The following is a 27,803-nucleotide window of genomic DNA, read 5'->3' as shown; positions in this document are numbered from 1 at the left end:
CGTATCCAGTTTACAAGCTAATTTAAAGCCAATATAAAGTTAAATCATTGTCAGACGATAGCCGGTGGGTTCCCAGATTGTGTTTCAGCCAATGCATTCAACCTCTTTTGCTCTTCACATGGACTATTTACCCGCATTCGACCAAAACCTGCTCGAACATGATTGGTCAATACTAAAAAAACAAAACATAATGATGCTAAAATCTTGTTGCATTTGCTACAGATTCTACAAATGAATGCTGAATCTGTTTACAGAGATTAAATGGCACCCAAATGGAGAATAGCTCAACCAATTATTCGTCTTGATGCGGCCAACTCCTAATATTTGCATAATAATGTAGTAGTTGATGGAAACACACACGCCCTATTTCTGGAAATTTGGTTAAAATTTGTGAAAGAGTTGAATGAAAACTTGGCTACAGATCATTTTTGTTTACATACATTTCAACAAAAAACAGCCTCATTATTCCATTTCTGTGCCATTTTGTAAGGGCAGATGATGATGAAGATAACAAAATAAATTTCCCACTATCTATTATAAAGACCACTATAGTCCTATAATAGATTAGGAAGTTTTATCATCATAACCAAAATAATGAGGCTATTATAGAGATAAAAAAAGGAAACACTGTACAATAAACAGTGTTTTTTTCTCCACTGGGTCAATACAGGAACATTACTGTTATATTTTATAGTGTATGATGTGCTTCTTGTTTGTGACCTCTATGGAATTGCAATCCTCATCTAAGAACAAAAATATGGTGCAGTAAATTATATTATTACACACACACACACACACACACACACACACACACACACACAAACACACTATCTGTTTTACTGGGAGAGAGAAAGAGAATGAGAGAGAGAGATGGGAGGAGAGTTGGAGGAGGTCTGTGCGCATCGTCAGTGCCAATCGGCGCAGCTCTGTCTAATTAAAACCCTACCACGTAATCCCAACCAAACCATCCCCCCGTTTAAATCCACTCCACCGGCGCTCCGACACTTCAACACACTGTCCAGTCCTCCTCCTCCTCCACCACCGCTGCTGCTGCTGCTGCTACACCGTCCCGACCACAGGAGGAGCAGCACCAGCTCAGCTCAGCTCGGCACCGCAGCACCGTCACTGACTGCTGCCTCACGCCTGCACGATAACATGGTTTGCAGGGCTCGGCTGCTGTAGCCAAGGGGCCACTTTATAGTCAATCACTCAGCTCACTGTGCGTGTGGATGTGGATGTGTGTGAGTGTGCAGTTGTAAGCAGCAGCATCAGACGGAGATCCAGCAGCAGCACTATACATCAGGAGCACCGGAGCGGAGGAAGGCGTCCAGAGCGAGCCGAGCATCCTGCATCTCTTACACGGCTGTCCTGCACCCCGGCCCGGCTGAACCGGAGCAGGGACACCCCTCCTCCTCCTCATCCTCCTCATCCTCCACACCGCAGACTACCACACTGTACCTCGGCTTCATCGGGTAAGGAAGAGGGTCGACACTCATATACATCGCAGATGTTTACCCTACATACAATATTAATGCGCTGGTGTAATGAATTCTGGAGAAAAAGACGCAGACGCGTTTGTTTACGCGCGGAGACGTAGGATGTTCGGCTGTTTGGTGACAATAACCCGCCGAGTATAGATAGCATCAGAGCCAACAAACAGTATGTGACCTGAAAACATTCCCCTGCAGTTTGTTTGATTGCATTAAGACAGATGTTTTTGCTCAGGTTTATTATCATCTATACGGAGTGTTTTAATTAATCGATTTAATCACTTAGAATAAAAGGATTGAAAAGCCTTCCTTTGTGCAGCTCAATAGGATGAGAGCAGGTATCGGCCTGCCATATTTATGAATGGTCTTAACGCGGGACAGGAGGATGGGATGCGCATGGTGGTGGTGGTGCTCTGGATCCTCCAGCTCTCCTCCTCCGCATGTCCTGCAGCCATGAAGGAGCATTTATCTCCCTGAAAGAGGCAGACAGGAAGAAAGATAGATTCAATTGTAGAATCTTATTTGCTGCTTTGTTTCTCCCATACTGATAATAGCCTATAGGGTGTATTATTCCTGTTGAGACTGCAGAGTAATTTGTCACACAGTATATAAGAGTATTTTGTCATATAGCAGCATGATATTCCAAATAGGCTGTTGTATTATGTATTTTATCTTTCAGTTGTAAAATTATAGAGATTTCAATTAAATATCTTCCTTTTATTTTAGCTGCATATGCTACCTTTGCTGTTTCTTTAGGCTACCTATCGAATAGATTACTATAATATCAGTTGGATGATCCAAGGCGAAAAGTTATTGTCTCTATTAGTGAGTCTTAGGTTGGGGACTTCAAGTTATCTTGCTGCTTTGTAATGGGTTGATAACAGCTTTACTGACAAACCAGTGTGGTTATAATGCAGCTTGAGGTCTGCTCCATTAGCCTGCGTCCAACCTCTGCAATCTCATGTATGATGTAAAATGTGACCTATCCATATTGGCAATCTCTTCCTGATTGACAGCAGTGTTGTGGACTAAATCAACAAGATAAGAGGCAGGGACCTACGGCGTAGCTTATATAAAATGCCATCTTTAATCAGCAACGGCCACTTAAGTGTTGAGGATCTCTTCTCTCCTTCTCCTCGAGATAACAAGCCTATTTATGGTTGATTCGGATACATTTGCCTCTACTTTTTCTGTCCCTAAATGCCACCCTGCTGCCTCAGATTTAACCGGTTCCTGTCAGACATAAAGAAAGAAAGTCACCTGACCCATGCATCCACTCAGGGATATTCAAAGGAGTCACGAGTCATGAGTGACGGCTGCAGGGTCGAAAGGCGCTGCGGTCATTCAGTGGTTGTCATTAAGGGCGGCTGATAATGAAAAGAATGATGACCGGTTCCGGTAATGTGGCCGTCGCTGGGTGTGACCCCCGGGTTAATGGGAATGTGGTGCACGGCCGAGGAACAAATTGATTTGTATTTGGGGATCCTGTTGTAAGGAAACCTGCTCGGCGATGAGAGACGGGCCGCTGATGTTTTGGTTGTGCCGAGGCAGCGTTTAGCCTGCATGTGCTAATGCTAGTCTAGATGTTACATAAGAAGATAAATGTGTGCTGGAGCAGTTCTCTCTCTTCTCTGCACACACACACACGCTCATAACTTCTCTGGACATCAGCAGAGGTTTTCACCCCAAACAAATGATGGATGTTAAGGTGTGTTCCAACGATGCAGGTGGTGAGAGAAAAGGATATAGTTTCATTTTCACCTCTTACTCTTTTCAGTGGCTCTTTTATGCAAGTCTCTGCTATGTGCAATGTGCTTCAGGCTCTCACAGGAACAGTCTTGCTCATATAGTTGACCTTCCTCTCGTAGGACGCTGCTAGAAATTCTTGACAAGACGCCCCTGACCGCATGTACGCATGGAATTCATAAGTACGCGGCCTGAAAGTCACTTTGAATTAAGGTTTCTGTCTTGCCACGTGAACGCAGGTCAGTGGTGGATCATGGGATAGAAACTTGCACGGCCTCTTTCTTCCAGAGAGACAAGGAGAACCTTTGAACGCTCCCGATGCTCGGAGACCTCGGCGGGGTCGGAGCGGCCTCCAGGCCTTGGGTCGGGTTATAACTTCCCCCCGCAGAGGCCCGCTGTGTGTACATCTTCTGGCAGCTTGATGGATGTGGAAGGCCAGTGGAATTTTTCTCAGAGGACGACTCTGAGGGCTTTATGGGGAAAAAAAGAGAGAATAATCATTACGAGAATAGCAAAGAGATGGACATAAAGGCTGAGTGTAAAATGGCTCTGTGGTCTGGTGTTAACACAGTAATGGGGAGGAAATGGTTGTTTTTCCTTTATTACAATTAGCAAATACCACTTTCCCATAAACCATTATCACCATGGTGGTGGATGGATCAGACTAACACAAGACTTTCAACCAGGAGATTGGTGTTCGTGTCCCTTGTGAAACTAAAAGTAACGATGACTTATTTTGTCACGTCAGTCTCGTGAGTCACTAGTCAGTAAAGTTAGCGTCAATCATGACCCTTTCCTAACCCTACCTAAGTGTTTGTGTTGCCTAAACCTAACTTCACTATGCATGGAACGAGCCTACATGCCGTACCCGGTCTGTCCAAAAGTAAAGCAAGAGGGGTACCCTGTCCATTGGTTTCGGATGCCAAGGGGCACTGACCAATCGGCGGTGTTCAACGACTTGGGAGTGAGAATGTGTTGTGGTGGAAGTAGCATGATGTTGTTATATTGCTGCAAGTGTGACTTTGACAGCAGCCGACTAAAAGTCATCTTTGGTTTGATTTCTAAGCCTGAAGACCTTCCAATCTTATGTATTTAATAGAAAAATAACACCAAAAATAAAGTCAAAGTTTGTTTAAAAAAACAAAAAAACATTCTCAGTTCAGTCAGACAACTCAGGTTTGAGATGTTTATTACAACAGCAGGACATAGTGAGAGTTTGGCGTCTAGACTCCGACTGCAGATATGATTGCGTGATATATTGGAGAGTGATGATTAAACGTATTCCCCCAGCGGAGCCTGGAGGTGGATGCTGAGGTGGTGGTGCAAGGGCTGAATGAGCAGGCAGCAGCAGTACTGGCAGAGAGAGAAAGAGATGGGACATTTTTGCAGCTTAAATAGACCGCTGCACCCGATTCAACTGTTATCAGGCCATTAAATAATTGCTATAAGCACCATAGATGTGGGTCGTTGGGGGCCTACTACACCTACTACGTTGTAAAAGTGAAAGCAAAACTTAAAAGCAACACAATCCAACACGTTGTAAAACTGAATGAAACGTTTTGAACACAAACAAAAAGACTTCTTTAGGTTTAGGCAACAAAAACACTTAGGTTTAGGGGAAAAACAACATTTTGGCTCACTAACTATATTTCAAAAGTGAAAGTGAAACATAACGCTTGTGTGAACACAAAGACAACTACACGTTACCCTTACAAGGTACGTACTGTTGCATGCAGTATGAATACAATTGGGACGTACAACTTCATCACAACATTGCACCTTGAACTTTGACCCTCTTGCTCATAATTCTGCTGTGCAGAGAATTGTGGGTCAGAATAGCCAGGCTAGCATGCTTGCTGCTTTTGCATACTGCAAAATATGACTGGATGTAGTTGGACAACCTGGTATTTTTGGCATACTGCATTTGACATACTGTGTTGGGACATATTAAATATTTTTCTGGCATACTAAATAGAAGATTGAAAGAGCCGCTCTGAAAGGAAGAACCATGTGTTGATGCTTTGTAAGCCCTGTGTTTTCATATGGAGGAAAGTGGGATGAGCGGGATGTGTCCTGCATGGCTCGACACGAGGTCTGCGTTTCCCGTGCGCGCTGCCGGCTCCATAATCTGCCCTGATCCTGCTGGGAGGGGCGTCTCCTGCCCGTCACATCCAGTCTGATGAAGCTTGTGATAAGGCCGCCGAGAGAGCAGCTGCTTTGCTGGAGGTGGACGAGGGCCCGAACCAAAGATGTTACCAATCAATCCCAATGTGACGCTCCGTGTAGCTTAGAGCACAGCCGGTGATGAGTCTGGTGCTTGTTAGAGCGTCCTTAACTGTGTGAATCAACCTGGAGGATGGCGGTTGTTTCTGCTCCAGCCTTTTGTGAATGGACTGCAGTTGCTTGCAGACATGGAGCTTAAATCTCTGAAGGCCCGCCGGCGGGCCCGGCCCGGCCGCTGTTCTGTTCTTCAGAGGTTTTTGCGAGCTGAGTTTTTGTCATACTAGCTTGTCGGGAAGATCGCTAAATAACGCTACAAAGTTTGGCGAGGAAAACTGGCATGGCGATTTTCAAAGGGGTCCCTTGACCTCTGACCTCAAGATATGTGAATGAAAATGGGTTCTATGGGTACCCACGAGTACAGACATGCTCACTTTATGATAATCACATGCAGTTTGGGGCAAAAAACATGCAGTTTTTTGAATGCAGTATAAATGTGTTATTTTCGCCTATTCTAAAATGGTGTGTATGAATATCTATGCATACTGGGGTCCCTAAACAGTCTTGGAATTACATAAATTGGGTATCACTATAAAGCTGAGACTCATGTGGATCCAATGAGCCCAACTGTATGCATGTGTGCTGATTTTAGTCCCCATAGGAGCCATTTCATTGTAGTGAGACCATTTTTAGAAATTTGACCTCACTGTATAAAATGACCTGTGGTGACCTCTAGGATAATCACAGCCTCATGAAACTTTACAGCGACAACCTACAGACCTAGAGCATTCAGAAGATGGATGTCTTTTCTAGCTAGATTGACAATAAGGGGGTTTCTGAGCAGTTTACACAACAGAAGTGCTCGCCATCCAATGCAAAAAAAAAAATACAATTCTTGCAGAAATCTCCAAATGTGAAAGGTTTTTGATACAAAATCACAGCATGGGTTTTTCTATGGTGTTCCTCAAGGTCTTGGTGTCTTAATGTGGTATTCTGGAGGGATTATTGATTATTTTTATAAATTCTCGAGTGGTAAAAAATGGTTAAATTTAGCACTGAATTTGTGTAACAAATGGCATCAACCTTAAAATTGCTGCAACAATTTATGAGACGACAAATTAATCTTCAGGTTCCCAGCTTTCAGATGATGTACACCAGTTCTATGTGACATCTACTGTTGGCTATTTATCTACCCCTGAACATCCCCTGAATGGTTAAGCAACATGATTGTTGTAGGGAGGTCTAGCTGCACTGTCTCCACTGAATCCACTCAAAGACACTGGTCTGGAGACAGAACTGCTATGAGACTCCTCCTTTTGTCTTCTAACAAAAGCGTGAAAAAACAAATTAAGTAGGAAGAGGAGAGCACCGCAAAAGAGCAGCGGCTTTAAACAATTAAGTAGCTAATGAGAAAAAAAGGATAAAAGACATCACAAGTAAGAAAATAAGTTTTGAGTGTAGATTTTGAATAAATGACAGTAATTCACCTCCTGTTCTCTGCCCTCCTCTGGCCATTAGGAGGCTGAAAGGGCAGCCAATTACTCCCAGAGCTCGGCATGAGGTTTAGCTAATGAAGTCAGCGGGGAGAGAAGTGTGTGAGCCAGTGTGTGTGTGTGTGTGTTTTTTAGCATAAAAAGGCCAACAGCTCTCAACTGATAAGGCGTGGTGGAGAACACACACTCCAGTGATACCTCTGTTGAGATCGTATCTCAAAGCAGCCTCTTCCTCTTTGCCTCTGTCTGTCTATCCTCCTCTTCTACCACCTATCACTTCTCTCCCAGACAACAAGAATATTTCTCTTCTCCTCTCTCTCTCTCTCTCTCTCTCTCTCTCTTCTTGACATAATTTTTCTCTGCATCTCTCCCACTCCATCATTAGATTTCCTCCTGTCCCGCTTCAGTTTGCCTTTCGTCTTTCAGTGCATTTTTAGTCTCTCTGTCCATTTCAAAAGGCTAAAGTCTAAAGAGACTAAAAGTTGAATTAGTCTCCTTGGACAGAGAAGCTGCACAGTAGGCATAACAAGAATATTTTCTGCTCTCCCCTGACTCTCTTCAGTGGTTTCTCTCTTGATTTGGATGCTTCCCGTACACCTTTCAAAAGTTGCACAGGGGCGAGCTGCAGCAGCAGTCCCCTTTGTTTGTTATTTTGCTTTGTTGCTCCTTGTTTGATATTCCCTGCCTGGACATGGGGGACTTGTTCGTCATGTTGTCTGATCCATTGTTATCACACTATCATAGAGGTCGCAAGCTTTTTACTTGTGATATTGGTCTTTTTTGTTATGGCCCTGTTTGTCCTGCGGGAGTACGACCAACCTCACAGCGATTCGAGAGACGTGGCGTCACATTGGCCACTCCTCATTTGCATAAAGTTGAGGTCTAGGCTACTCTATGCAAATCAGGGGCGTCTGACGCGACTCACCGCCTCTGGTCACTCCCGAGAAACTTTTAAACTAAGCGTGTTTGATCCAAAATGAAGAGATTCAGCAACTACATGGCTTATTTCTCGCATGAAATGTTTTCAGAAACACATTTCGGTGAACTATTTTTGTGATATAAGAGAAGAAAGTTCCCAAACGAGCCGCCATGTTGGTTCCAGTTCGAAAGCTGTGAGCAGCAGCTGACGAGGGAAAGCATTCGTCCATTCAGGTGCCGAGTGCCTAGTGTCTAGTGGCAGCCCATCAAATGTCCAATGCTGGGAAGCGAGGCGATCCATGACGATAAAAAAAACGCTCCCAGGCGGAAGGGGTGGTGGATTGGTCCAACAAACACAAGGCTTTCATCCAGGAGACAAATGTTTGTGTCCCGTGCGTCACGTTACAATCAGCTGTTCGTTCATGTCCCGTGTTTACAACGTTCAGTGTCATTTTCATTGTACAAACGTAGTAGTTTTAAGCCCAACCATGTAGTTCTTTCCTAAACCTAACTATAGTGGTTTTGTTGTTGTTCCGGTTGTTATGTTACGTTGTTAAGTTGTTATATTATTATTTGAACACAAACCATGAACTTTTTTCTAACCTTAACTAAGTAGTTTTGTTGCCTAAACCTAACCAATCGTTTCACAACATTAAGCATTGCATTTCTGCAAGCGTGATACGAGGCTAACATGAAACGTATTTTCAGTGTGCCCTGGAGATTACGGAGACAACAGTTGCACCGCCCGCCCTCTGTAATGCTCGCTAATGTGCAGTCTTTAAGGAGTAAAGATGTCGGAATTGACAGCAAGTGCAGAGTCACAGCCCTTTAGATCAGGACCCTCATAAGACTGGTAAAGTACAGGGAGGGTGTGTGTGTTAATATGTAAGACTTTGGTTGTTCATGAACCTCTGTGCCCTTTTCTATCTGCTTGATTATATTCACCCCAAATCAAACGTGGTCAATGACCATTAGAGTGATGCAGCGTTTGCAGAACATATCCTCTGATGCACCTAACTGTATTATGGGGTTATTGTAATTACTGCTCTAGGTAGTCATTTTCTTCAGTATGTTACCTGCTCTATGAGACATGGTGAGGTGCTGGATGTACTTTGTTATGGGACCATCAGGGGAGTCTACAAATCTTATTGCAAAGCTCCTCTTGGCACCTCTGATATCATAACGCTGTTCATTTAGTTCAGGTCTATCAGCCAACTCGGAAAAGAGGAAAAAAACAGAGCGCAAGGACGTTGTCCTGTGTCGAACTGAGACATTTTTAAAGATGTGCAGATCACTGATAGGGTTGAAACGATTACCGGTTTCACGATAAACCATGGTAAAAATCCTGATGGTTAGTTAGATGGATTTGTTTTGCATCAATGAAAACATGGTGGATGGAGAGGACAGCGCTCCGGAGATTTTTCAGCCTTCTAAGAGGACTAACACCTCTTCCTAACTGGATGCGATGCAAACTTTCAGATTGTTTCAGTTTTTCCCCAATGAACATGTCCTAACCTGCTCCATGTGTCAGCCATAGACTGTATATAAAGATGGACGGCTCCCCAAAAGTGAAGTCAAAACATCTCGTGGCTGGCTGCAGTATAGCTCATAAAGCCTGCCTCCTCCATGTTAGTGGATGGGACATGAGCCAAACTAAAAAGTCAAAGCACACGTCAAATATACTTTGATTTTTACAAATGGTTTCTGTCATTTTAGGTAGTTCTTATCACGCTGATGTATGTTCAAGTGTTAATTTTTTCTGTTTAGTTTAGTTTTAATTAGTTATTTGATGCTATAAAAAGAGGGTGATATGCCATGATTAACAGCTGTAACAACAGTCACGAGTCTGTGTAGTGGAACGTGTCAATTTCATCATAAATGTACATGTAGAGATATTATTAAAGATATTATATTATTTACAGCTCTTTTTGAACATTTCCAGCACATGTTAACAATACTGTAATAACACTGATAACCGTGATCATTTTGTTCACTATGAACGTGATATGAAATTTTCATACCGTTTCATCTCTACTGTTACATTTACTTTCTGTGAAAATATGTTAATTTCTCGCAAAACGTGCACAATCTTTTCTAATAATGCGTCTTGGACTAGTAAATCCCTTAATTAACTATTGAATAAGAGGAAACCTTTTATCAGATGGACAGCACTCAGAAATAGAGAGAGCCAGAAGTGTGTGAAGAGGAACAGAAAACTAGCTAAACATAAAGACAACACGGAGGATGAACTGAGCCTGGAAATGCATTAAATCCATGGCAGGAATGCAGAATAACAAGAAGAGTGTGTTGTGTTGTGACACTGAATTGTTATATAAGTTTTATTTAAGGTTTGATGCCCATGATTTTAATCATGAACCCTCTGAGAACCGAGGCGGGGCTGATTGATGAAGCTGCAGTGCGTAAATCTTTCAGTCTTATCGAGGAGAGGGAAATCCTGACATGCTGTGCCAGACAACCAAGTGGCATTTCATATATTCTCCTTCAGCAGAAGGTCTCTAGACTTTGGAAGGAACTTCCTGTGGTTTCAGTAGCTAAATCACATCACCAAAGTCATTAAATGATTATCGCCCCATGGCCCTTACCTCCCTTATAATGAAAACCTTTAAATTAATTGTTAAGATTTTAGCCATGATTCAACCCCCTCCAGTTTGCTTATAAGGCAAGGAGCCGGTGTTCAACATGCAGAGAAGCCCTGTTGAAGCTTATTCTGAGGCATCTGGAAGGGAAGAAAACACATGGAAGACTGGTCTCCATTGATGAATTTTATTCAGCCCCATGTACTTGCACATGGGCTGCTGTTAAAATACAACAGGGATTTTAATTTTGTTTTGTTGATTAATTGATTTTTTTTGACAAACAGAGAGCAGAGAGTTTGAGTGAATGCTTCTCTGTCTAGTAAACTCTCATCTTCCTCCTCAGGGCTGAGCTCTTTTTCCCGCTTTTATTTATCTTGTACACAAACGACCATCAGACTTATTATGTTCTTAAGTTTGCAGATGACATATCTGTATACATGTAATGGTTCTACCCCTTCTCCATAACGAAAACAACTAACTCAATATTTATCATATATTCCTTTTTTATTTTCAATTCTAACCTTGGTAATGAAGTGATATTTTTCACCGGTTGTCCACGTTAGGTCAGATAATCCGTTATATATGTTGATGTTAAGTGTTCCAGCAGCAGAAGGACCTGAGGTTTCTCTCTTTCACACACCGCGGGTGAAGCAGCCTGTCACTGAAAGAGCTATTTAGCGCACGGGGGCGAACATGCACCTTTTTTAGTCCATCTTCGGAACATTGTAGTTTCACCACGGCAGTCCTGCGTCAATTACATCCGCTGCCGTTGCATCATAATTACGGAGCCTAGTGTAAGTGCAGTCGGATTCTCTGAACACCGTGGTTGTCTTTTCCTAAGTCCTTCTGAATCCTCCTTCACATCTTTCCTTGACCTAATGACGTTTTCCATCGAGGTCAAGGAAAAGTGGTTAGGAAAAGACATTAGGACGTAATTTCTTTGACTTTTCGACAGCAGCGCAGTGTCAGTTGGTGTGAACCGTCTTTCCTACAAGGTGTTTAAGACCACAGAGATGTTCATTGACTTTAACCACTTGTATCAAGTCAGAGCCACACAGAAAGCTCAAGGTCATCATCATCTGGACTCCCTGCAGCTTCTACACTCAGTGACTTTAATTTGCTTCCATCAGGGCAGAGGTTTTACCTCCCTAGACGTGACACAAACAGATGCATGAGGTATTTTACTCAATCAGCTATTGACTTTTTAAACAAAATGTGATTTGGCCTGTTAGTAGCTGTGGATGTGACAGGGTGCCTCCTGGTTTCTGGTTTATTTTCTTTTGCTGCTTTCTCTGATGGTTTTAATGATGGATGACAATGACTATGTTTACACTAATATTCCACTATTGTCCCGATTATGACAATATTCTGAATTTGATACGGGTCATGTAAACATCATATTCCATTTGGATATTCTAAATCAGGCCTTACTCCGTTTAAGACATCTGGGATATGCTGATATTATTCATGTTTTAGGAGCATTCTTTGGACATGTTGAGCTCTGTGCGTTGTACACAAACCAACTAGCCGACAGTTTGCAGAGATGAATGCCCAAAAGAAATGGCTATATTTCTGGTAGGAAGGATAAACACACATACTTTTAAACATTATGAAAGACTCGGATATCAATAGGTTTTTGTGTGCGCAAATATCACAACACCGACCTTTTCAAGAAGTTGGTTGAAGTAATGAACGTTAATTGGAGTATCCACGGCTGCATGTAAACAGGAATATTAGAGAAATATTCATTTTCATTATCCATGTAAACAGCTTAGTAGGAATATTGTGTTTTCGGAATAAGGGCAAGAAACTGAATATTTTGTGCATGTAAACATTATCAGTGATGTACAGTATGCATTGTATCGAGTGCTTTATGTGTTGTTCTTTTTGTATTTATTATTATTGACTGCTGTCTGTAAGCCCGATTGCCCCTCTGGGAGCTTTACTCTACCTCTGAGCAAAATGTGAGGAATTTTATGGAAGAATAACCACCAGCTGTGTCTCTCAGCCACATAAATATAAACAGAGTAGTGGCTGTAGTGCCTGTGTTTTATTTTTTTATATGAGAGTACAACAGTATTGCCACAGAGAGAAGCAAGAGAAAATGTTACGGGTGAAAAATTATAGCCTGTTTCGTACCATGACAGCATCAATTAAGCTCAACGTTTCCCCCCGCCAGCCTCTCGCAGGGCACTCTGGGCAATAACAGAGGGCCAATCAGAAATAGAAAAATCGATGTGGCGCCGGCTGGCTTGGATGCATTTACAAGCAGCCGTAATGACTGAAGACTCATTTCTCCAGCTGCTGGTGCAATCACATTGCAACCTTTTTTTTTGCTGTGGAGCTGTGAGCAAAAGAGCAGTATTATTCTGTAGTCTGTTCAATTAAATGTGCTGTCGGCCTCTCAGGGCATGATACTCTTGCTATAATGCTTTTCTCTTTCCTGTCATTTAACACGGGCAGTTGTGGAGATACTTTTGACCTCTCTAAGCCTTTCTAGTGTTTGATTATTGCTGCTTCTTAGCTGTGATCGGAGTGATTCATGGCTGGACAGGTAGAACATGCCAGATATTATGGATGTTTGCTTTTTTTAGCAGCGCTCATGTTGGTGATCAGTAGTGATGTAGGAGTCTTGTGGGGCCTGACGTGCCGCTGTGACTTCCTAATGAGAATTAATGACTGGAAACAAGTAGTTAGCATGTGTGGCGGGGGATAGTGGTGGAACAGGTAGATAAATCTTTGACTTTACAATGGAAGAATACTGCATTAAAATGGTAAATGCGGTTTTCTTGTAAACAAACAGTTGTACTGTATTTCCATTTATAATTTATGACCCAAACACATTGTGTGTATCCTCGAGGTTTAACATGTTGAATGCATTTCTTTCATACAAATAAAACAGTTGAGAAGCCGATTTTTGAAAATATTTCACATCCTGGATTGATTACATCCATGTATGCTTGCTGGCACCCTTCTTCCTTACATGTGCTGGCGCATTGCTATGTTTCTGTTAACACCGCTAGCTGTTGATTAGTGCAATGCTGACGTACTGACTTGGGATGTCATGATTCCAGAAATGTAGTACTCGATACCAATACCAGTGAAACTCCACGATTCTCAATACCAATTTGATAGCACGGTAAAAAACAAAACAATAAATCCCATGTACTTTAAGATCCAATCCTTTATTACTGTTTGCATCCTGTTTTTTTGCGAATTTATTATTAACCCCTGATGATCGGCCTCAAGTTTCTCGCCAAAAACTAAATTTTAAAAGATTACATTTGAACACATCATGTAGGGTAGAAACGATGACAATCGATTATTTTCATTGTCAATTAATCGTTGCAGCTCTAACCTCATGATGATTTTATAATTTACCTACACCAATTTTTACTGCTTTTACTGCTTGAACGCATCATAATGAAACTCAATGCAACCTCTGTTAACGTTAGCTGCATGGATACATATTAAGACCTGGATACAGTACCGCCGCTCAGCCTTGCTTCCAATTTTTTTTCCAGTGGTCACTCCGAGTATTTCAGCGAAAAATCCCCCTATAAGGCCCAAAAAGCATTTTCCCCATAGACCACCATTGTCAAAGAGACATCTGTAAAACTGTTGACATGCCACCTTGAACTTCAAATAAGGTAGATTATGACTCTTTCTATTATGAATTTTGTATCCATGGAGGTTTTATATTTGTAAAACTTTCCTCGAGCTGGGAAAAGCAATCTTATAAAATCTGTGCCATCATCACAATGTAACGCCAACGGGCTGAGTGGGAGAAACACTACAGCGCATATTCAGTGGGCCGCATACCCTGGAAGTAAACCCAGAAAAAAAAAATTGGCGTATGCGCCAGGCGAGCAATTCTCATTGGAATGAATAGGCGCCATCTTGGGGTCCGGTATCCAGTTCTTAATATACATCCAGGGTTAGCTGTTAGCTCCTTTATTTAGCCAAGCAGGACTGTTCTGCCCACCAGCTGCTACGTTCACAATGTAGCATTATCAGGGACATTTTTGATCGTCCCTGGGACGCTGTTAGTCTCGAGCCCTGCTCTACTGGACAATAAGTTGAAACATTTAACTCAAGGAAACATATTTTCACTGCAAATCATGCCGAGTCTTCTCTGTCAGACCAGTTGTATTCTGGAAGAGCAGGATTATATAGAAGTGGTTGGTGCGACACAGCTCATTTATTATTTTGCCTCAGCGAGCAAATCCACTGTTCACCGTGATTCCATTGAAGTGATTTTGGTTCGAAGTTTTACTGTGGGGCCACAGTAAACTCTCATCGGTCAGGATTATTTCAGGGGTATTTATTCAGTTTACTTACTAATATGCAACTTTAAAAGTCTGTTACAGATAGCCCTGGTATCTGAGTCACTACGATTAAATGAATAAGAACAATCTTGTTATAATGTAGCTCAAGAAAGGGGCTGAATCTGAATCACTTGTGCATTCATGATGCTTTGCTCTGATCTTTACAGAACTGATTTGCTCAGTTGTCAAAACACAATAACTCTTTTTTTTTTATCATCCACACTGCCAAGAATAATACTGCATTTCAGGATTAAACACAGTTCAGATTCATTACCCTCCAGACGTGGGAGGACGTTGTTTACATGTCACAATCCTGCATTCATCACTAAAACACAAACAACTTTTTCACCATGTTTTCTCAGCAGCCTGGGATAAACAGGTTGGCTGTCAGCTGTAAATAGAACAGCCTCTGTCCTTTACATCTGGTAGATCTGCAGCAGCATACTTACAGTGCATCATCACAGTAAAGTACATGTGGTCTTAATGAAAGCTGTGACTGCATGCATTGAAGCTTACACGGCTGTCGCTGATCAGAGTGCCGTGCAAGCTGTTACTCTCCACGCTGAGATATAAGTTGTATCTGTGTTTTCACTTACACATTAACCAGAGAGTGGGGGGAAACAGATGGAAAATAAGAGAGAGGGGTGGAGATAAAAGGAGAAAGTGGAGGAGGTAGAAGGTGTGAGAGAGAGCTACAGCTGAAAGCACAGATTGTATCCAGAGACAATAACGCTCACTGATTAGCTGCCTCATTAGTTGCCTCCTTTATGGGAAATATAGTAACATTATTATGATGATTATTGATTGTTTGTACAGAGTGGTTCTTATGGCGTGTGTTGTTATAGTCATGCAGAATAACCTTTCAGCAAATTGTAATTCAAGTGTTCTGAGAGATACTTCTGCTGCTCATCATGGCTCTGTTTTCAGGCTTTCAAAAAATCTAGCCCGTTACAGGAGACTTTTCGGAGAGAGAGCGTTCCTATTGGCTGTTCATTCAACAGAGGCGTAAAATGTTGTCAGAAACATCTTGTAGTGTACTGTTTAGCTGTAAAATGTGGTGGGCGGTGCTTGGTATTTCCTCAACTGATCTCAACATGGCTGCCGGGTCACAAACTTTCTCCTTTTACAGCTAAACAGTACACTACAAGATGTTTCTGAAAACATTTGAGGCAAGAAATACGCATTACAGTAACAGAATATTGATTCATATGTGATCAGCGCTGCCTAGTTTGACCGTTTGAGTGATTGAAAGCTGCTCAGAGACGACAGACTCCAGATCAGCTCTTACTGCTTGTTTTCCTCCGGTCTGTGACATCTTGCAGATGCCATTAGGAGCACCGGAGGACAACAGAGGCACATCATTTTTTTCTCTCATAGCGCCGTTTTTCATCTATTTCCTGAAAGACACAGTTAGTAGTGAACATTGTGGAGCATTTAACAGCTAAAGAACCAGATATTTCCCTCCGGAATCGGACTTACATTCGCTAGATGGCCTGAAACATGACTCCGAATGAATGATAATGTTGCTCCGTAACTGCTGGATGTGTAAATAAGCAACATGTATTTTGTATTCATTTAAATTGCTGTATAGTTATTTATTTTCCTAGGAGGAGTAGCTGCAGCCGTGGTGATAGCTAATGTGGATCCATTTAAATGAATAATTAATAACATTATTATGATATACAATAACACATAAATAAAGCTAGGCAAATGTCATACTAAATCATACCTTGTTTTTATAGATTCAGCATTCCACCATGTGGAATTTGTGCATCATTTTATACTCCTTTCTTAAGGATCACCCCTAGAATTTAAATGTGGAAGAGGTTAATTAATTACGCAGTGCTAAAATATGGAGCGACAGAATTTCTTATCACCCAGGTGTAGTAAGTCACACTTCCAGCAGTTGTAATCCACGGCTCCGTGGTAAAAGTGAGAAACTGGGAGGGAGGGGGGGAGCCGCTAACCAGCGCGGATGTGATTATTTTTTTCGACATCAGCAGACTGATGTGTGAACTTCACAGCCGAGCCCGTAGGAGACGAGGAGGGAGGACGCAGAGAAAAGTCTGCGAGCAAAGACGAGGAGTTGTCTGAACGTCCTGTGCAAGTCACGGCGCTGCTTTGTGGGATATCTCCATCATGCAGCTTGTAGGGCCTCTGTCGGTGCGACATGATCGCTTGTGAAGGGGAAATTCTCGCTGAGTTGGCTGTTTCCCTTCCTGACAAAAAGGCGGGGCTCGCTGGTATTTTTAGACACTTTCTCTCCTTTTTTATCACCAGCGCAGGAAATATGAAAGTGAGACAGATAGTGTGGCCCGGCGGTGTGGCGTACTTGCCCTGCCACCCCTCGTATCCCTCCCCTCAGTGAAGCATCAGATTTAGGATGCATGCCTCTGCCTTATGTGGGAATCGAGGGGCCTTTGGGTCACATACTAGACATTGGGCCTCATGCAGGAGGGGATATATGAACACATTTTCTCTTATTTTTGTTTGTATCCACGATTTGTTCTTATTTCGTTAGTACCCACTGATTTCTGGGATTCCCCAATGCTTTCTTATTTTTGCTCTTCTCTTATGTAAGAGGAAATTGCACGAGTGGTCAAGAGCACTCTTACCAAGATAAGAAAAAAACATCCTGTTTTCACACTCCTCAAATTGTTTGTCCAAAGCAAGGTAGCATACGTTTTAAATTTGAGGAACATAAAAAAAATTTATGAATATCATTAATCAAATTTAGATTATTATAGTTTTTAGAGTAATTATAATGATTAGATTACTACTTAAATGTTACTGTTGGTCCACTGACTCCAATTAAGACTATTTATCTATCTCTCAGTCTATCTGTCTATCTGTCTATCTCTCTGTCTGTCTGTCGATCTATCTTTCTTAAGTTATCCTATCTTATCTAAGATAGGACGCTACCTATGCTTATATAATGTTTAAGGGGCGTTACCTATGCTTATACACTGTTGAGGGGGCGTTAACTATGCTTATACACTGTTGAGGGGGCGTTAACTATGCTTATATAATGTTTAGGGGGTGTTACCTATGCTCATATAGTGTTTAGGGGGCGTTACCTATGCTCATATAGTGTTTAGGGGGCGTTACCTATGCTTATATAGTGTTTAGGGGGTGTTACCTATGCTCATATAGTGTTTAGGGGGTGTTACCTATGCTTATATAGTGTTTAGGGGGCGTTACCTATGCTCATATAGTGTTTAGGGGGCGTTACCTATGCTTATATAGTGTTTAGGGGGTGTTACCTATGCTCATATAGTGTTTAGGGGGTGTTACCTATGCTCATATAGTGTTTAGGGGGCGTTACCTATGCTTATATAGTGTTTAGGGGGGTGTTACCTATGCTCATATAGTGTTTAGGGGGTGTTACCTATGCTCATATAGTGTTTAGGGGGTGTTACCTATGCTTATATAGTGTTTAGGGGGGTGTTACCTATGCTCATATAGTGTTTAGGGGGCGTTACCCATGCTTATACACTGCTTAGGGGGCCTATTTTGTTTCCGTTGGTCAAATCTTCCTGGGATAGAGTGAAGTTAGAGTTAGATTATGGTTGTGAGAACGGGAAGTGGAGGCTAAATCCTCTTTATGTAAGTATATTAAAGAGCAATGTCCTTTGCCTTAATGTGATGACTTTTAGGCAAGAGCTCCCTGGTATAATCGCCAAGTGTAACACCAAAGGGATTTTGTCGATCTTCTCTGGCCATTTTTGCATTATGTAAAGATAACAGGATGCACAGGCCAAAAGAGCAGCAAAAGACATCCTACTGTATGAGCTGTAAATATCTTCATTCCACATTCATAAGTCTGTGCCTGTGTGAGGATGAAGCAACGTGGCAAACGCACGCCCACAGTTCACCTACACATAAACACTAACGCCGCCAAACGGGTAATAATTATTATGGATTCATTCAATACGTTTGTTATATGAGTCACACGTTTCGAAGGACGTGTGATCACCATGTGTTTGCGAGGTGAAACGTCAGCCAAGGAGTAAAATGGGGGGATGGGATGTTTCTCACTACTGGGTGATTAGAAGATGTCGTACAGCACAGAGGACGTCTGCAGGAGGAATGTGATGATGTGGAAAAAGACGGGAGTGAGATACGGAGAGAGAGGGGTGTCAAATAATGAAGTGGAAAGATAGAGAAGGAAAGACAAAAAGTGAAAGCCAGAGGGGTCGTAACCTTGTCGTCAGTGTGTGTGCCAGCGAGCAGCTGGAAAAGACTGACGCTCCTGCCTCTCCCATCTGCCTTTCACACCCCCGATTCTCCTGAGCTCCACATGATCGGAGCTTTCCCTCTCCCTTCCCTGCGCATATTACAGTAAAATTGTCAAAATGCCCTTCTTACCTCCGCCGAGGCCGAAGGCCTATGAAGGAGGTTATGTTTTCACCGGCATTGGTTTGTTGGTTCGTTGGTTTGTTGTTTTTTTCCGTTTGGAGGATTACTCCAAAAGTCTGTAATGGATTTGAATGACATTTTTTGGAGGGGTGGGGTGTGGTGCAATGAACAATCCATTAGATTTTGGTGGCGATCCAGATCATGATCTGGCTTCGGGATTTTCTTTTTATAACTCTCAGCCTCACTCAGCCTGTGCATTAACACCACAGGCTTTAAAGGTCCCATATTATAAAAAAGTGAGATTTTCATGTTTTTTTATTATAAAGCAGGCTTAAGTTCTATATAAATACTGTGAAAGTATTGAAACGCTCAGTCCACAGGGAAATACACACAGCCCGTAATCAGAAACTGTGCATTTGAAACAAGCTGTCAGGATTTCTGTCCATTTGTGATGTCACAAATATACAATATTTAAACCCTTTACACAGTTTTAAACATAAACATTCTAAATGTGTCCCAGTTTATTCCTGGTTGCAGTGTATGTGAATGTCATCAGCTGACAGGAAGTACACATGGACCCAAGCTGTTGCCTAGCAATGCAATTCTGTTGCAATTTCATCGCAATTCCATCGAAATGCGCTAAAACAGAGCGTTTAAGACAGAGGGTAAATACAGGTATATTCAGGCAGACAGTATGAGGAAAATAAAGGTTTTTTTGAACATTGCGGCATGTAAACATGTTCTAGTAGAAACACAAAATACAAGTATGAACTTAAAAATGAGCACGATATGGGACCTTTAAGACATGCGCAGTGTAACTGATGACGCGTCACCCTAAGGGGGCAGCCTTAGTATGTATATTGTTCGCTACAATTGGAAACATCTGTAGTGTAGTTCAATCTAAATCAATCAACTCACGGAAATGCAAAGTACCTGTATCATCGCAAGCTGTAGCATAATTCCCAAATATTACAGTTTCATGGGGGGAAATGATATATTAACATTAACATATTTAATTGCGATTATTTTGACTGATATTACAATTGCGATATGATTTATGATATTAGAGGGAATGATCATTTTTATATCATTATTTTTCATTTTCATTGAAAAACATATTCAATTATGATTATGGTGTGATTTTTGCTGGGATTTGTACCAAACAAAGATGTTTTTTAAGTCTGTAGACTATAATGTTCATGCAAGGACATCGCTGCAGCACCACAATATTTAATTCAAAATGGTATTTTGACACATATTTCGTCTTTAACAGATATTGCGATTTTAAGTAGCAGTAATACTGTGATTTCGATAAAATTTCAATTAATTGTGCAGCCCTAAAATGTAGGTATGACTTTGTTTCATTTACGTATACATACATGATTAATGTGTTTTTCTGATTTAGTAGTATTCATGCAGTCGCTTAGCCTAACATAATTAGCTTAATGTTTTGTAATTTGAGGTATATTGTATTATTTTTGTAAACTCTCTCCAGTTTACATTATAAAAGAACACTTTGATCATTTTGAAGTATCAGATCAGATGTGTCAAACATGTTCCATGTTACTTTTTTTTCTTCAATTTAAACATCAAACTGTTAGTTGGGTGGTTCTGTTAGCTACGCAAGTTAGACCCGGCAGTTACTGGGTGCAAATAATCCAGAAATACATTTTAATCAAAGTCCGCATAGGGAAGAGGTTGGGTTGTTTCGGTCAATCACGGGACTTTCACCAGTGTTTGTGTCCTGTCTGAAACAACAAGTAAACGCTGAGTTATTTTAAATGATGTGGGCTAAGCAAGAAGTTACATAACTAACGTACGTAGTTCTTTAAACACAAACCATGATGTTTTCTTCCTAAACCTAATGCTGTAGTTTTGTTGCCTAAACGTTAAAATGTTTCTGTGGTGGTTAGGGTTAGGTAAGGTTATGTAATGCGCTGTAAAGAGGTCATGGTCATTTCATGTATTTCTGTGAGACGACGTAGAAATATTCAGTAACAACTGATCTCAATTTACATTTAAAATATCCAAATTCCCTTAAGCTAAACCATGACCAAGACCAAGTGCCCAAACCCTAGTGATGCCCATGCAGCTGTCTATCTTTATTTGGCACCGCTCATTTCTCATCACAGAACCATCCTTGACCTGAATAAGCGAATAATTGCCTCCAGCAACAAAGGAGGGAAGTTGATGCTGGGAGAATAATTACCACCTTCATCCAGGGAAGTGTGTGTTCCTGCAGTGTGTGTGTGTGTGTGTTTTTGTGAGTGCAGAAGGATGCGTGCGACTCCCGCACGTGGCCGGGAGTGTGTCTTAGGGGCTCTTGCTGCTGCGCCGCTGCAACGTGCTGCTCTGGGACATGAGCTAAAATACACTGCGGTGCCTCGAAAGCCCTTCACCCTGGAGGCCTCTCTCAGTGAGGGATGTCCCCTTTTTTAGCACCCTCGGAGAGCTTAAAAACAGCGCAGTAACCCTTTAAGCACTCGGTGCATGTGGGACAATCCACCTCTCAGGCAACGTGATACTGTTGGCAGGTTGAAAGGAGAGAGGTTTGAATCAGTGTCCTATTTAAGTCGCCCTTACGATATCATTTACACCGGAGCTACAACTGAACCTGACCGCAAGCTTTTCAAACTGTCCAGGCTGCTGAACGGGACGTCGGAACAATTTCTTTCCCGGTGCATGCAGGTTCGTACATTAACTTTTTGAATGATTGCGTCGTAGTTCATGGGTATGCGCGTTAGAACCTCATCCAACCTGAGCACAGGTGTACTGACTGCTCTCAGACTCCATTACCCCTACACCATGTTTTGTCCAAGCAACTAAACCAGGACAATGTGACAGCACTCATGAATCCCAGCACAACAGGACGCATCTGAACTCATTTTAGGATGGTTTAGTAACACAGAGAAAGGGCCAGAGGGCCCCGGTTCTCGTGGTCCCGTTGCCAGTTTGCGTTGGCAGGAGCAGGATGGAAAGATCTAGAGCAGCAATACCAGGGGGAGCTCAGGCAGCAGCAAGCAAGGCCCAAGGCATTTAGCAAAGATCAGGGGCTGTTAAAGAACGACAAGATGACACTGGAGACGTTTCTGCAGGGGAAAGAAGATGGATGGAGGAGGGAGGAAAAATAAATGAGGATAAATGAGAGGATAAGAAGGGAAGACGGGTGTTGTATGTCAGCAGATCGATTGCAGCTAAGGATAGAAGTATATCAGGATTCTCCTTCACCTCGGCAGCAGGAATAGAAACTGGTGACCCCTGAGGGGAATCTGTGGACGCTATAGATCTGTTTAGGGGTCAGGTTAGCAGACACAATGTCATTGAAATCGGTCGATGGGAATCTTGGAATATCACTTTGGTCTAAGAATAGACTATTGATTTATTAAAACATCCTTATTAATTATGACTTTCACACGTAGAACTACATTGACCAGATGAGAATTGGTGAAATTCGGGACAGGGGAGTTGGGGGTGACGTGGCAACGTTGGTTGTGGCCTCCAGTACATTACATTCAGTGTCAACAAACAGTAGTAATAATAATAATAGTATTCTTTCCTGCAAACTTTGCAAAACGCTTTGTTCAGATCTCATAAGGGGGCAGCAATGACCCATGGGTGTTTCCATCCTCACTCCTCCCGATACCTACAGTAACGTTTTTTCGTTTAGAGTGGATGTTTACCAAGTCCTGGGACACCGGGCTCAATGTATTTCATGGTTTAATTTCCCTCCGTAAGTGTTTTAATTCAACAAAATTGCCGCTATTTGTAGTTGTTTTTCAATTTGTGGCACCACGGCTAACACGACTTGGTCAAAACCGAGTATATGTGTGGACCGTGTACGGTCAGTGTGTGAATTTGTGGCTAAATTGTTACACAAATAGTCAGTGATCACGTCTATAATGTTAAATCCAGCGGTACATGTCCACCATGTCCAGGGAGGACGCTAGGGGACGCGCTGCTCCATTCAACTGGTCTTTCATGCAGTGACATATACCCTATTGTGGAATGCACCTGATTGGTCCCTGGTTTTCAGCTCGCCATTTCAAACATGAAACAACATGGCGGCCTGCTCGTAAACTTTCTGTTATTCCGTCCATCAAAATCTACTTCGGAAAACATTTAATGCGAGAAATAGGCGATGCCACTGCTGAATCTGGTTTCATTTTAGAACCAGATCGCTGACAGCTTGAGCCAAGTTTCCTGATCCGGACGCATCGTGCTGGACGGGCTCATTTGCATAAAGGACTGTTCTCCGCCTTTTCATTTTGAAAGAGCAACGGCCAATGAGGAAACTCCAACCCTCGGCCAACCAATCGTGTAACTTCATCAGCAATACCAAAATAATGTTTCACAACGGCCAGTATTTAATGTTTTATTAGGCTATGACTAATCAAAACTCAGGTTTAGTCTCTTTCGGGACAAACAGGACAGAATTTCGGGACAACTGCTTGTAATTCAGGACTGTCCCGCATTATTTGGGACGTTTTGTCACCCTAAGCAGAACCTCAGCTACTCTGAAGGCTAAAAGCTAACTCCTTTACAGTTTATTCTATTTGGTCCATTAGCCTAATAAGCATATAGGCATAGTTTTGTACTGATTTGAAGTAACAAGCTGAATTTACGGACAGCTACAAACAGAACATTAACAGATGTTAATGGTGACGTAAAAAAGAATGACCTATATGGTCAGTGATGGTTTTGAACTGAATGAACCTGTTCCAATCAGCAAAGTGATTCATAATGTCCACCTCCACTTCATGTACACTATGTACTGTGTGTGAATGCCATATCAATGGTGAGAACTGCTCCAATAATCTGCCTATAATCCTTAGTTCATCCACAGGATTACCCTGATAGCTGAATTGCTGCTATACTTTAGCATGTTAGCATGTTGGGACTAAAGGGTTCCAATCGTGGCTTGGTTTTAACTAAGAACTCGTGTGTGTTTGGCCTGATTGGTATTTACTGGACATGTTTAGCTACCACCTTGAGAAAGGCATTGCTTTATTGAATTAAGTTCATGTTGTTAAGTATTTCAATGCAACATTTTTACGTGTACTTTTCAGTGGGGCAACCTACGGGGTCTGAAAAGTGAAGCCAATGCTGAAGTGCCTTAAACTTGCATTCTTTCTAACAGCCAGCAGGGGGCGACTCCTCTGGTTGCAAAAAGAAGTCTGATTGTATAAAAGTCTATGAGGAAAATGAGCCGTATTCTCACTTGATTTATGACCTCAGTAAACATTGTAAACATGAGTTTATGGTCTCAATCGCTAGTTTCAAGTCTTCTTCAATACAGCATGATGTTCATTTAGTAAATTATGGTCCCATTTAGAGTCAAATAGACCATAAAGCAGGGGATGCTTTAGGGCATGGCTTCCTTGTGATTGACAGGTCACTACCACTGCGTTGTCCGGTCTGGCAGTTGTCCTTGTTTTCGTCTTACAACTTTAACCCTTTCACAGTGTGTTTTCACTTCATGAAAGTTAATTTATAACCTTTTTGTCAACCTTGTGTCACTTCTGCTTACAAAAAAACAAGATGCGGACAGCCAAAATGCTGAACTCGAGGCTTCAAAACGGCAGTCCACAAACCAATGGGTGACGTCACGGTGACTACGTCCACTTCTTATATACAGTCCATGGTTCTTTTTTGAAAAAGACCACTCTATTTCCTTGGTACAGTGAAATGATGAAGAAAAAGTCTAAGGTTATGAAACGTTTCAGCACTTAAAGCCTTAGAACCAGCTCAGAAAGAGCTGTGATAGTGAAAGGTATTCATCTTAAAAAGCCTTCTTCTTCTTTGAGTGCATGGACTTTACATTAGTTGTTATTGGAGCATGAATATCTGTCATAGTTTCCTGACAATGGGTTGAATTACATTAGAGGGGAGAACAGTGCTGATGTCGTATAGTGCGTCTAAAAATATCATTGTGCTCTTGAAGAACTGGAACCTGGCTTCTGAACTGTGACTAGCTCAGCTGCCGAGGTCAAGTTGTCTCCGAGAGGAAGACGAGCTAACTTGTGGCTGCGTGTCCCCCCACGGGAGTGAGGCTGCTGCCGCTGCTGCTGCTGATATAATAGGCTGTCTGGGTGGAGGACCACGATTCGGCCTGTCAGCAGCCGCCGAGCCTCCTGTCTTCGGTTCGCTCAGCGTGCGACAGACACTATGGATTTTCATATATTATTATGCTCAGGCCCCGTGCTAGAATTACACTCTCGCTAAAGGTCATAGCGCTGCACGGAGCAGATACTGGGACGAAAACAGACAGAGGCTAGGAAGAGGAAAAAGTGACATTAATTATACATCAGTGTTCCTCTTGTTTTCTTTAATCTTATCTGCTCTCCTCTTTCTTTTCCTTTCTCTCGGTCCTTTACTAAATGCAGCCTAACATTTTCCACCCTCTCTTATACTCACACATTTTGCAATCAACAAATGTTATAGATCGACTCTCTTTGACGCACCAGTTGTGCAGACTACTCGGCACGTCGTCTCCTCTAACCTGGCCTTCTCCCACACAAACACATGGCGCTGCGCTACAGTCGGTAAAGCTAGCTGGCGCTCCCTCCCCTGCTGTGTGAACGCAGGCACAGATGCAGCGCTGACCTGAGCCGTATGCTGCCGAAAACAAGCTTTGAGCAACAGCTTTGAGAGCTCACAGCGTTGGCCTGAACGCTTGATTTACTGCCTCCATCAAAAGTGTTGTGAACCACAATGAACAAAAAATAAGGCTGTAATACAGGCCTACTCAAGTACCTTCTTTCTTTTTTTTTGAAGGGTCAGATTTGAAAAACAGTGAAGTGCCAAGGGGCCGGACATTTACATTTCCTATATGGTCTGCAAAGCTAGGAATTGAAAAGTGTAAACAATACGCTTTTTTAATCTTGGTATATTATTGTTTTGATAAACACAATAATGCATTTAGCATCTGTTTTTATACAGTTTGACTCTCCTATATTCCCTCTGCTTAAACAGCCTGGGTTAAAACTTTTTAACCCTCTGAGACCCACAATAGACCCGTTTTTGTCTTTTTTAGGGTGGTGTTTAGAGGGAGATAGAAGGTCAGCAGTAGATGTCACATAGAAGTGGTGTACATCATCTGAAAGCTGGGAACCTGAAACTGAATTTGAGATGTAGCTCAGCACTGTGTGTCAAGTTGTTCTAGCCATGAATCTGTAAGAAACATGAATGAATTAATTTATAATTATTTAAAATAAATTGTTAAAGTGTATAAGGGTTTAGAACATTATGATGGAAGTATATGATGACCATTCACATGCTCACTTATGTCTCATAAGTTGTTGCAGCAATGTTTGGGTTGATACCATTTGTTACACAGATTTGGTGCTAAATTTAACCATTTTTTACCACTCGAGAATTGATAAAAAAATGATCAATAATCCCTCCAAAATACCACATTAAGACACCAAGACCTTGAGGAACACCATAGAAAAAGCCATGCTGTGATTTGGTATCAAACACTTTTGACATTTGGGAGATTTCTGCAAGAATTTAATTTTTTGGGCTATTAGATGGCGAGCTCTTCTGTTGTGTAAACTGCTCAGAAACCCCCTTATTGTCAATCTACCTATGCAAAGCCATCCATCTTCTGAATGCTCTAGGTCTGTAGTTTGTGGCTGTAAAGTTTCACAAGGCTGTGATTATCCTAGAGGTCACCACAGGTCATTTTATACAGTGATGTCAAATTTCAAAAAATGGAGTGTGTTCCAATCCACGTACTTCCAGAAGTACACTTCAATGTAGTGCACTTTGTGCACTCTGTACTCACTTGAGTAGTGCGTAAATTTCAACAGGGTAGGGTCGTCTCAAATCGAATACTCTGCGGCGCATTGACCGGAAATGACGATCGCAACATTTGACCGTGGCTCGCTACCCGCCAAAATATCGAGTGGAAATTACGTTTCCAACGTCGTCACCTATACCTACGATGTTTTCTCCTGTTGGCTGAAAATGCACCGGTTTGTTTACGTATTATATTGTTTTATTCTGTTATCTACGTATTTTTGAATAGTGGTCGTGGCTCCGCCCCTTCCGCTACGTAGCCAAGATGGCGACAGTTGAGTGTGGAAAGTGTCCAGCGTTCCACACTCAACGATCTGACCGTTTTGAGTACAACATCCGGGTACTTTGAGTGCACTGCATTTTGCCGTACTTCCCAGTGTGAACGCACTTATGCGCTCAAAATACTAAGTGTAAGTACAGAAGTATGCGGATTGGAACACCCTGATGGTCTCACTCTAATGAAATGGCTTCAATGGGGACTAACATCATCACACATGAATACAGTTGGGCTCATTGGATCCAACAAGAGTCTCAGCTTTACAGTGATACACAATTTATGTTATTCCAAGACTGTTTAGGGACCCCAGTATGGAGAAATATTCAAACACACCACTTTAGTATAATTAGCCTACTAATAAAATGATGATTTGCTATGTAAACACCCATAAACTTAGTGTTATGTTAGCAGGTTATTTAAATTAAAACACAATAATATTGCTTTTAACAGTCTGTAACAGCGTCAGTAGTGTGAGTGGTGACGTTAATGAACGGAAATAAACTCTCATATTGGAAGAAATTGTTATTATTTTATTCAAATACTTTTTTTCATATTTATAAATGATCAAAGGGCCG

General features: G+C 41.9%; 1 protein-coding gene across 1 annotated transcript in view; it reads left to right on the top strand.

The window, feature by feature from the left end:
- The first annotated feature begins 921 nt into the window (after positions 1–921).
- The window catches only part of LOC141754725 (hippocalcin-like protein 1), a 53,997-nt gene continuing 27,115 nt past the window's right edge, over positions 922–27,803 (top strand). The window contains exon 1 of the mRNA XM_074613982.1: positions 922–1,472. The gene's annotated coding sequence lies outside the window, so the exon portion shown is untranslated. The remainder of the gene's footprint in view (positions 1,473–27,803) is intronic.

The sequence above is a fragment of the Sebastes fasciatus genome, chromosome 17 (assembly GCF_043250625.1).
Source record: "Sebastes fasciatus isolate fSebFas1 chromosome 17, fSebFas1.pri, whole genome shotgun sequence".
In the NCBI taxonomy this organism is placed as follows: domain Eukaryota; kingdom Metazoa; phylum Chordata; class Actinopteri; order Perciformes; family Sebastidae; genus Sebastes; species Sebastes fasciatus.
The sequence above is the reverse complement of the archived record's forward strand: the minus strand, read 5'-3'. Positions and strand labels throughout refer to the sequence as shown.